Source organism: Moschus berezovskii, chromosome 27 (genome assembly GCF_049115385.1).
Source record: "Moschus berezovskii isolate FMDL1 chromosome 27, NW_MosBer_1.0, whole genome shotgun sequence".
Lineage (NCBI taxonomy): Eukaryota > Metazoa > Chordata > Mammalia > Artiodactyla > Moschidae > Moschus > Moschus berezovskii.
The window spans coordinates 29,540,141-29,549,130 of NC_142486.1; the positions used below are offsets into that span (position 1 = coordinate 29,540,141).

Below are 8,990 nucleotides of genomic sequence, written 5' to 3' on the forward strand. Positions count from 1 at the left end.
AGGGAGCAGCAGTTAGAACTGGATGTGGAACAACAAAGTGGTTCCAAATAGGAAAAGGAATATGTCAAGGCTGTATATTGTCACCCTGCTTATTTAACTTATATGCATAGTACATCATGAGAAACGCTGGGCTGGAAGAAGCACAAGCTGGAATCAAGATTGCTGGGAGAAATATCAATAACCTCAGATATACAGATGACACCACCCTTATGGGAGAAAGTGAAGAAGAACTAAAAAGCCTCTTGATGAAAGTGAAAGAGGAGAGTGAAAAGGTTGGCCTGAAGCTCAACATTCAGAAAACTAAAATCATGGCATCTGGTCCCATCACTTCATGGGAAATAGATGGGGAAACAGTGTCAGACTTTATTTTCTTGGGCTCCAAAATCACTCAGATGGTGACTCCAGTCATGAAATTAAAAGATGCTTGCTCCTTGGAAGAAAAGCTATGACCAACCTAGACAGCATATTAAAAAGCAGAGACATTACTTTGCTGACAAAGGTCTATCTAGTCAAAGCTATGGTTTTTCCAGGAGTCATGTATGGATGTGAGGGTTGGACCATAAAGAAAGCTGAGTGCTGACAGATTGATGCTTTTGAACTCTGGTTGGAGAAGATTCTTGAGAGTCCCTTGGGCTGCATGGAGATCCAACCAGTCAATCCTAAAGGAAATCAGCCCTGAATATTCATTGGAAGGACTGATGCTGAAGCTGAAGCTCCAATACTTAAAAAACCCTGATGCTGGGAAAGACTGAAGGCTGGAGGAGAAGGGGACGACAGAGGATGAGATGGTTTGATGGCACCACCAACTCAAAGGACTTGAGTTTAAGCAAGCTTTGGGAGTTGGTGATAGACAGGGAAGCCTGGCATGTTTCAGTTCATGGGATCACAAAGAGTTGGACTGGACTGAGCAACTGAACTGAACTGAAGGTTAGGGCTTTGGGAGTCCTGGTGAAGCAAAATCTGGCCTCTGTACCCTGATACCAAGTTAGTTCTTGGAGACAGAGTTTTGAGTGAAGTAGAAAAGAATAGCTTTATTGCTTTGCCAGGCAAAGGAGTGCACAGTAGCTTCATGCCCTCAAAACTATGTCTTTACTCTGAGTGGGCAGTGAGGAGTCTTACAGAAAAGAGGATGTCATCAGCCCATAAACATTCTTCTGATTGGTTGGTGGTTGATTGGGAGTCAACATCATCAACCATCTGTTTCCAACCGGTCTGGGGTCTGTGTGCTTGTGGGCAGCATGTAGTTAACGTCTCCCATTTGGTAGGGGTTTCAGTATCTGCAAAACAGCTCAAAGACGTTGTTGTCTGTATCCCTTGAGGGAGAACCAGGACCCTGCCCCAAGGCTACACTATTGTTTGTTCACCTTTCCTTCCTTGTCTCTGTAACCTCTTGTTTTTGAGTTGTTAAGTCATGTCTGACTCTTTCGTGACCCTGTGGACTATAGCCTGCCAGGCTCCTCTGTCCAAGGGATTTCCCAGGCGAGAATACTGGAGTGGGTTGCCTTTTCCTTCTCCAGGGGTTCTTCTTTTCCCAGGGATAGAACCCTTTCTCCTGAGTCTCCTGCATTGGCAGGTGGATTCTTTACTCCTGAGTCACCCGGGAAGCCCCTGCATCCCTGCTCTTCCCTAATTAGCAACTGTTTGAACCTGTGCATTGGAAATCAGGGAAGGTCATGGAGGCTGAGTGAGGCCTATTTCCTGTAATCAACAAATGGGAGACCCAGAAAAGCATGTTCCCAGGAGTCCCACAGTATCCTGCTCAGTTTCACTGGGAAGAAAAGCCTGGTGGGAAGAAGTGAGGGGGAGAATCAGCTAACTTGATTTCAGCTGCATTTCTAAGTCTACTTGCAGTTGAGTTGAGATCCCTAAAAGAGACGTGGAGAAGGCCTAAGGACTTTCCTGGTGGCTCGGATGGTAAAGAATCTGCCTGCAATGCAGGAGACCTGGTTTCGATCCCTGGGTGGGGAAGATTCCCTGGGGAAAGGAATGGCAACCCCCTCCAGTATTCTGGCCTGGAGATTTCCATGGACAGAGCAGCCTGGTGGAGAAGGCCCACAAATGTCTTATGGAGAAGAAACCTTGGTCCACACTTCCCAAACATGGATTGGAGGGCAGAATCCAGAGTATTTATTCAGCTGGTCCAGGGATGAAAAATCCCTGTCCTATGCTCCTGGCAGACGTTGGTAATCAGTCACAAGGAGCTGTCCTGGGAGCCTGGCTGTGGCTTCATGGCCCATTCAACAGTGCATTTTATACAGTCGCTAGCAATCAGATGGACGTGGTTTGAGAGAGGAACCATATTGAGCTTCTCTGTTGCCCTTCCCAAGACCTCAGCCGTCTCTTCCCAACCTCTAGCACATTGGAGAGAAGTAGTACAACCCATTAGTGGGGCTCTGGGGTCAGATCACTGGGCTTGGAGTCCCAGCTCCACCTCCTGGTCACTAGGGTCTTTGTCTTGGGTTATTCATGAAGTGAAGTGAAGTGAAGTCGCTCAGTCGTGTCCGACTCTTTGCAACCCCATGGACTGTACCCTACCAGGCTCCTCAGTCTATGGGATTTCCAGGCAAGAGTACTGGAGTGGGTTGCCATTTCCTTCTAACCCCAACTTCCTGTCCTGTGAAATGGGAGCAGCACCAGCATCAACCTCATAAGAATGGTGGTAGTGGTGGTATGCGTGTGTGTGTGTGTGTGTGTGTGTGTGTGTGGGTAGACAGCAAGGATCTAGCCCTGTGTCTGGCTAGGGGCTCTACAAATGAGATTCTTTCCATTTCCCTCTAAAGAGTCCCACAGGTGGGTTTGGCGGTTGGGTGTAGGCATTGGTTAGAAGGTAGAATTGGAAGAAGATGGAGCAATCAGGGAATAGACCTTGCAGGGCCTTGAGGTCAGGGTTGGGACCTTTGTCTTTTTCTTAAAAATCAAATTGAGCAGGAGATGAACAGGTTTGGCTTCTTAGAATTTGTCATGCTCCCTCCCATCTTTTGTTTAAGCTTGTTCTCTTTGCTAGAAAGCTGTTTTCTTGTCTCCTGTCTCAAACCAATCTTGCATCTAGTTAACTTTCGAAAGTCTTCCAGATGGCTCTCAATGATCACCTCTTCAGAGAGGCATTCCCCGATCTCTTACTGCCTTGTGTTATATGCTCCCAGGACCGACACCGTTAACCTCACAGCACCCCTACACTTGTCGTTTCACCTTTATTTGTGTAGTTACATGACAAACTGACTGTGCATGTGTGCTAAATCGCTTCAGTCGTGTCTGACTCTGTATGACCCCATGGGCTGTGGTCAGCCACACTCCTCTGTCTGTGGGATTCTCCAGGCAAGAATACTGGAGTGAATCATCATGCTCTCCTCCAGGGGATCTTCCCAACCCGGAGACTGAACCCGTGCCTCTTACGTCTCCTGCCTTGGCAGGTGAGTTCTTTACCACTAGCGCCACCTGGGAAGCCCCCACTAGTCTCTCAGCTATGTTCTACCTAGAGCCTGATACCCAGCAGATGCCCAGTAAGTGTGTCAAATACTGAATAAGTGAAGAGACAGTATTGTGCTCTAGGAATGTCACTCTGACCACATGGAAGAGAGGACACAGAGCCATGAGGGAAGCAGGATACCAGGGAGGAGGCTGATCCTCCAAACCAAATGGAACGTCAAGGTGGCCTTGAACTTAGATGGTGACAGTGAGCTTGGAGGGAAATAGGTGATGTCAAGAGCAAGGAAAGGAAACTTTGTATTAATAAATTACCGGCAGACATTTTTCTTCATTCTTCCTTTTTTTTTTAGACATTACAACTGGCTTCTTGCTTAATAGAAATTTCCAAAGGATAAGAAGAAGAGGCAAAGTAAACCTGGTGGCTCATACAGTAAAGAATCTGCCTGCAGTGTGGGAGACTCAGGTTTGATCCCTTGGTCAGGAAGATCCCCTGGAGAAGGGAATGTCTACCCACTCCAGTATTCTTTCCTAGAGAATTCCATAGATAGGGTCACAAAGAGTTGGACACGACTGAGTGATGAACACTTTCAGACTTTTATGAAAATGTAAACTATTTTGCAAACTGAGATGGGGGAAGACTCCTAGTCCCCATGCTAAACAGAAGTAGGCAGAGCCCATCTTGGGACCCCCTTTCCCTACTGGTTCTCCAAGAAAGGATGTTAGTAGCCTGTGAAATCTGTACCTTGTTCTGCCAACCCACAGCTCAAAATGCCCAGTGTGTCTTATGAGCTCAGTGGATTAGCTGCAGAGTGGAGAGGAAGAGGCTTATTCAAGTCAGCAAAGCTGAAAGCCTTGTTTGAACTGTGATGTGTCCTGCCGAGCATTTTATGAATATGCAGAATCAAACAGGAACTAATAGGAGCCAGAGGGAGCAGACAGATAGAGGCTTTCTTTAAAATCCCAGCCAATGGAGGCACATGTTTCAACTCATTAAAACACACAACAGGCTGTTACAGACACTTTCAAAAAGAGCTTTCTATTGAGTAATATCCTGGGGGACTTTTATTATTATTTTTTTCTTTGTAGAAAGTTTTCCAGGGGCGACACCAAATGTTCTAAAGCAAATGGCTGTCTCAAAGGGCTGGACAGAAGTGGAGGGCAGCCTTCCTGCCGGGGACAAAATCAGATCTCCGATCTGGGCCTTCAAAAGGCACTTGCCTCCTTTTCCAGCTGATCTGTCTAATCTCCCAGATTCATTTGCACTTTTCAGTTTGATGGTCTCCACTTGACAGCATGGCCCATATGCCTGGTGTTTTTGATGGAAATGGTCCTGCCTGAATTCCCTTAGTTTTAATTTCCTAATTTTAGGTTTGGCTCTAGGTGTTTCAACCACTTGTGAAAGTAAATGGCAACCTCTCCTTTTGAACGCCTCACTGGGACACTCCCTCTTCTTCCCTGGAGCCTGAAGTCCCTGCCTGGGGTCACCTTGAAGATTTCTTGGCAAAAAACTTAGTAAATTCTTATTGTTGGTTATTTTTGCAGGAGACACCTCCTGGCACCTCTTACCTCCTGGGGTGGCGGCAGAAGCTGTGATTTTCCTTATTTAATATTAAAGTCTTCCCTTTTTCCTTTATTTTTTTTGGGTACCTGGATCTTTCTTATTTGATGTCAACCTCAGGAGGCTTCTGTTTCCATCCTCCCTCTACATAAAAGCTATTTAATGAAAGGTAAAAAAGAATAATGACACTGGAAAATAAATTCTGCTACTTTTTCTTGCCTAAATGCCAGCTAATTAGACCCAAGACCACCTTTGTTATCATCTTCACAGTTGTCTCCTTTGGTAGTTTGTCAAAATGGTACCCTGCCCAAGAGCCATGTCATGTGACTTTATAGAGCCTTCCCACTTTGGCTCTGGACCACTACATGACTGCACTGGGCCAATACAGTGTCAGCAAATGCGACTAGTAGAGGCAAGCAAATCCTTCCTGATTGGTCCTGTCTGTTCTTGCCCTCTGCCACTGCTGTGACAAGGACATTCCCAGGCTTGGCCACTGGTCTCAGGGTGAGGATGAGAGATTCATGGAGCAGAACTGAATCTTGCAGTCCTCCTAGCTGACATCTAGCCAAAACCAGAAGGGAGACCCACCAAGCCAAGTAGAATCATGAGCTAAAATAACTATCCTGTCAAGACACTGAGTCTGGGGGGAGTTTGTTACACAGCATTATTTTAGCAACAGATAGCTACTGTATCCTGACAAAGCAGCTATGAATGGTTCTGCAAATTCCTCCCTGTTGCAGGTAATATAGATTAAATTGCTGAGCATATTGGGAGAAATCCACGGCTGCTCTGACAGTAGTGTAACAGCTGGGCTGAGCTTCCCCGATGGCTCAGGAGGTAAAGAATCCCTCTGCAATGCAGGAGACACAGGAGACGCAAGTTCGATCCCTGGGTTGGGAAGATCCCCTGGAGGAGGAGATGGCAACCCACTCCAGTATTTCTGCCTGGGAAATCCCATGGACAGAGGAGCCTAGTGGGCTATAGTCTGTGGGGTCTCAAAGAGTCTGACGTGACTGAGCACATCAGCTGGGCTGGTTTCTTTAGAAGAGATGGTGAAAACTTTCAAGCAAGAAAGCTCAAAAATTTAACTCTTGGAAGCTGAGAAGCTGAGAAAGTTCTTCCCTGGTTTCAGCTTTTTTTTTTTTTAACCCTTTGTTCTTTTGGTGGGTAAAGCTCTGATTGAGTGACAGTGAATGTTAGCACACTGCCTGCCTATTGCTTATACGGCCAGCAAACCTAATAAGCTGGTTCCAGTCCTCAAAACAATGATGAGTCTTTTTATGAGTCTTTGGAGGTTGTATATAGGAGTGAAACTCACTGGTATTTGAGGTTTACTGCCCAGTCAAGCTTTGAAATACCTAAATCTTTTAAAATAGATTATCTTTTTTAGCTACACTTGTTTTTTTTACAGAAGGAATATAATCTATGTCTCCGTGCTGCTGCTGCTAAGTTGCTTCAGTCATGTCCAGCTCTGTGCAACCCCAGAGATGGCAGCCCACCAGGCTTCCCTGACCCTGGGATTCTCAAGGCAAGACCACTGGAGTGGGTTGCCATTTCCTTCTCTAATGCATGAAAGTGAAAAGTGAAAGTGAAGTCACTCAGTCATGTCCAACTCTTAGTGATCCCATGGACTGCAGCCCACCAGGCTCCTCTGTCCATGGGATTTTCCAGGCAAGAGTACTGGAGTGGGTTGCCATTGCCTTCTCTGTTGTCTCCATGAAAAATCCATTTCTTAATACTTGATTCATAGCTATGATTTTGGAGTCCTGAAAAGAACTTTTATTTTTAAAATATAAAATGAATTTATTTGAGTGATTGGATTTATTATGGTTGACCTTCCTCATCCCTAACATAAGATAGAATATGAAGGAATAGTTGATATTAACTGGAAGTTATGAAGCACTGGTCATTTCCTGCCCAGAATCCAGTATACACAGTTTCTCTGATAAATGTATCCTCAATTTCCCCTCAGTTACCATGTCTCCCCCACTTTTAGTCCATGTGTTTCTGGTGGATTTGACTTCACCATGATGATTTCCATGTCCCTCCCTATCCCCCTCACTTCCTCCAGGGGTGAGCATGCGGCCTAAGCCTGGCCAATCAGACTCTCATACCCTTTGAAACCCTGGGGTATTGTCACATGACCCAAGCGAAGCCAATGAGGTCACTGTGATCCAATTAAGACTTTTTTCTTGTACAGTCAGAAAAGAGGCATGCTTTCTCTTTCCTGTTGAAACTGGAGCTCTGAGAATGTAAGCCTAGTATTTCTAGAAGCCATCTTGTTGCTGGAGGAAGCTACCTGTCTGTAAATGGAACCAGCACAAGGTGGGTGCAGACATAAAAGATGGAGGGATGCAACGTTCCAATGGCATTGTTTGAGCTCCTGGATCCAGCTATGCCTGAAGCCACATAACCTGTGATTTACATTTTCATGAGCTGATTTTCTCCCTTTGATGGTACTTTTGAGTTGGTATTTTTTTTTTTTTTTTTTTACCAACAGCCAAAAATCCTCATTAACAAATGGTGTTTGGAGAGCACAACTCCTTTTTTAAAAAGAAATAAGAATCTTCTTGGAGCTTGAGAAAAGATGGGACAAAGACTTGAAGGCTATTTTGATGAGAGGGAAACAGATGTTTTGTAGATAAAGGGGAAATACAGAGGCTTGGAGGTATTGTGAGAGTGGGAGAAATGCCATGTTTGATGAAGCTGAAAGTGTTTTCCTTGACAAAATGGACTATTACGTTTTTGATAATGGGAATTATGCCACTCCCTATGTATCCCTTTTTATTTATTTATTTGGCTATGACAGGTTTTAGTTGTGGCATGTAGGATCATTAGTTTCAGCATGTGGGATCTTTAGATGTTAGCATGAGAACCCTTAGTTGTGGTCTGTGGGATCTAGTTCCCTGACCAGGGATCAAACCTGGGACCCCTGCATCAGGAGTGCAGAGTCTTAGCCACTGGACAACCAGGGAAGTCCCTGTACTTCCCTTTTTAGTTTTGACTGCCAAGCTTTCTTGTATTCAGAAAGCCACATATACTCTTGGTGGCCAGTACATGTGTGTTGTCCCCATTCAGCTCAGTTTGATGAACATACACTCTGCACTCATTCATGCCAGACCAGAGGCTATGGGAATACCTAGATGTGTCTGTGGAGGAAAACAGATAAATACACAAAGAATTAAATACAATGTATTAGTTGCCACCTGCTGTGGACTGAATTTTGCACTCCATTAAGTATGTTGAAGCCTTAACACTCAGTGTGAGTGTATCTGGAGGTGGGGTCTAAGGGAGGCAAATAAGCTTAAATTATACACGACTGAAGCGACTTAGCACACAGCACATGTGGTAGGGCAGGACCCCATCTAACAGGAGTGATGTCCTCATCAGAGGAGGAAGAGACACCAGAGGTCGCTCACTGTCTGTGTAGGTGCAGCGGAAAGGCCATGTGAGGACATGGTGAGAAGACAGTCATTTGCCAGCCAGGAGGAGAGCTCTCATCAGAAACGGAACACCGCCAGACCCTGATCTGGGACTTCCAGCCTCCAGGACGATGAGAACTGCATTCCTATTGTCTAAGCCATCCAGTCTGTGCTCTTTTGTTATGGCAGCCCGGTCTGAATAATATACTACTTATTCCTTAATTTCATGGTCTCAGTTCCTTATTATTTATGAATTCATCATTTCTACTGATTGCAATTCAGTGCTTGGTCACCATGAATCCCCTGGAAGGTGAGGTGAAGTACAAATAAATACATGTAAAAAGATCTGTTTGAAGTTTTCAGTTGTCTTCAAAGTATCAGCCTCAGCTTGCATGAGTGTGTGCTAAGTCACTTGTCCAACTCTTTGCGACCCTAAGATGGGATGTAGCCCACCAGGCTCCTCTGTCTATGGGATTCTTCAGGCAAGAATACTGGAGTGGGTTGCCATGCCCTCTTCCAGGGGATCTTCCCGACCCAGGGATTGAACCCACATCTCTTACATCTCCTGCATTGGCAGGAGAGTT

At 45.3% G+C, this 8,990-nt stretch overlaps 1 non-coding gene across 1 annotated transcript; it reads right to left on the minus strand.

The window, feature by feature from the left end:
* Positions 1 to 7,886: 7,886 nt before the first annotated feature.
* On the minus strand, positions 7,887 to 7,959 carry TRNAR-CCU (transfer RNA arginine (anticodon CCU)). The gene has a single exon. It is a non-coding gene; the product is annotated as a tRNA-Arg (tRNA).
* Between the last annotated feature and the right edge of the window lie 1,031 nt (positions 7,960 to 8,990).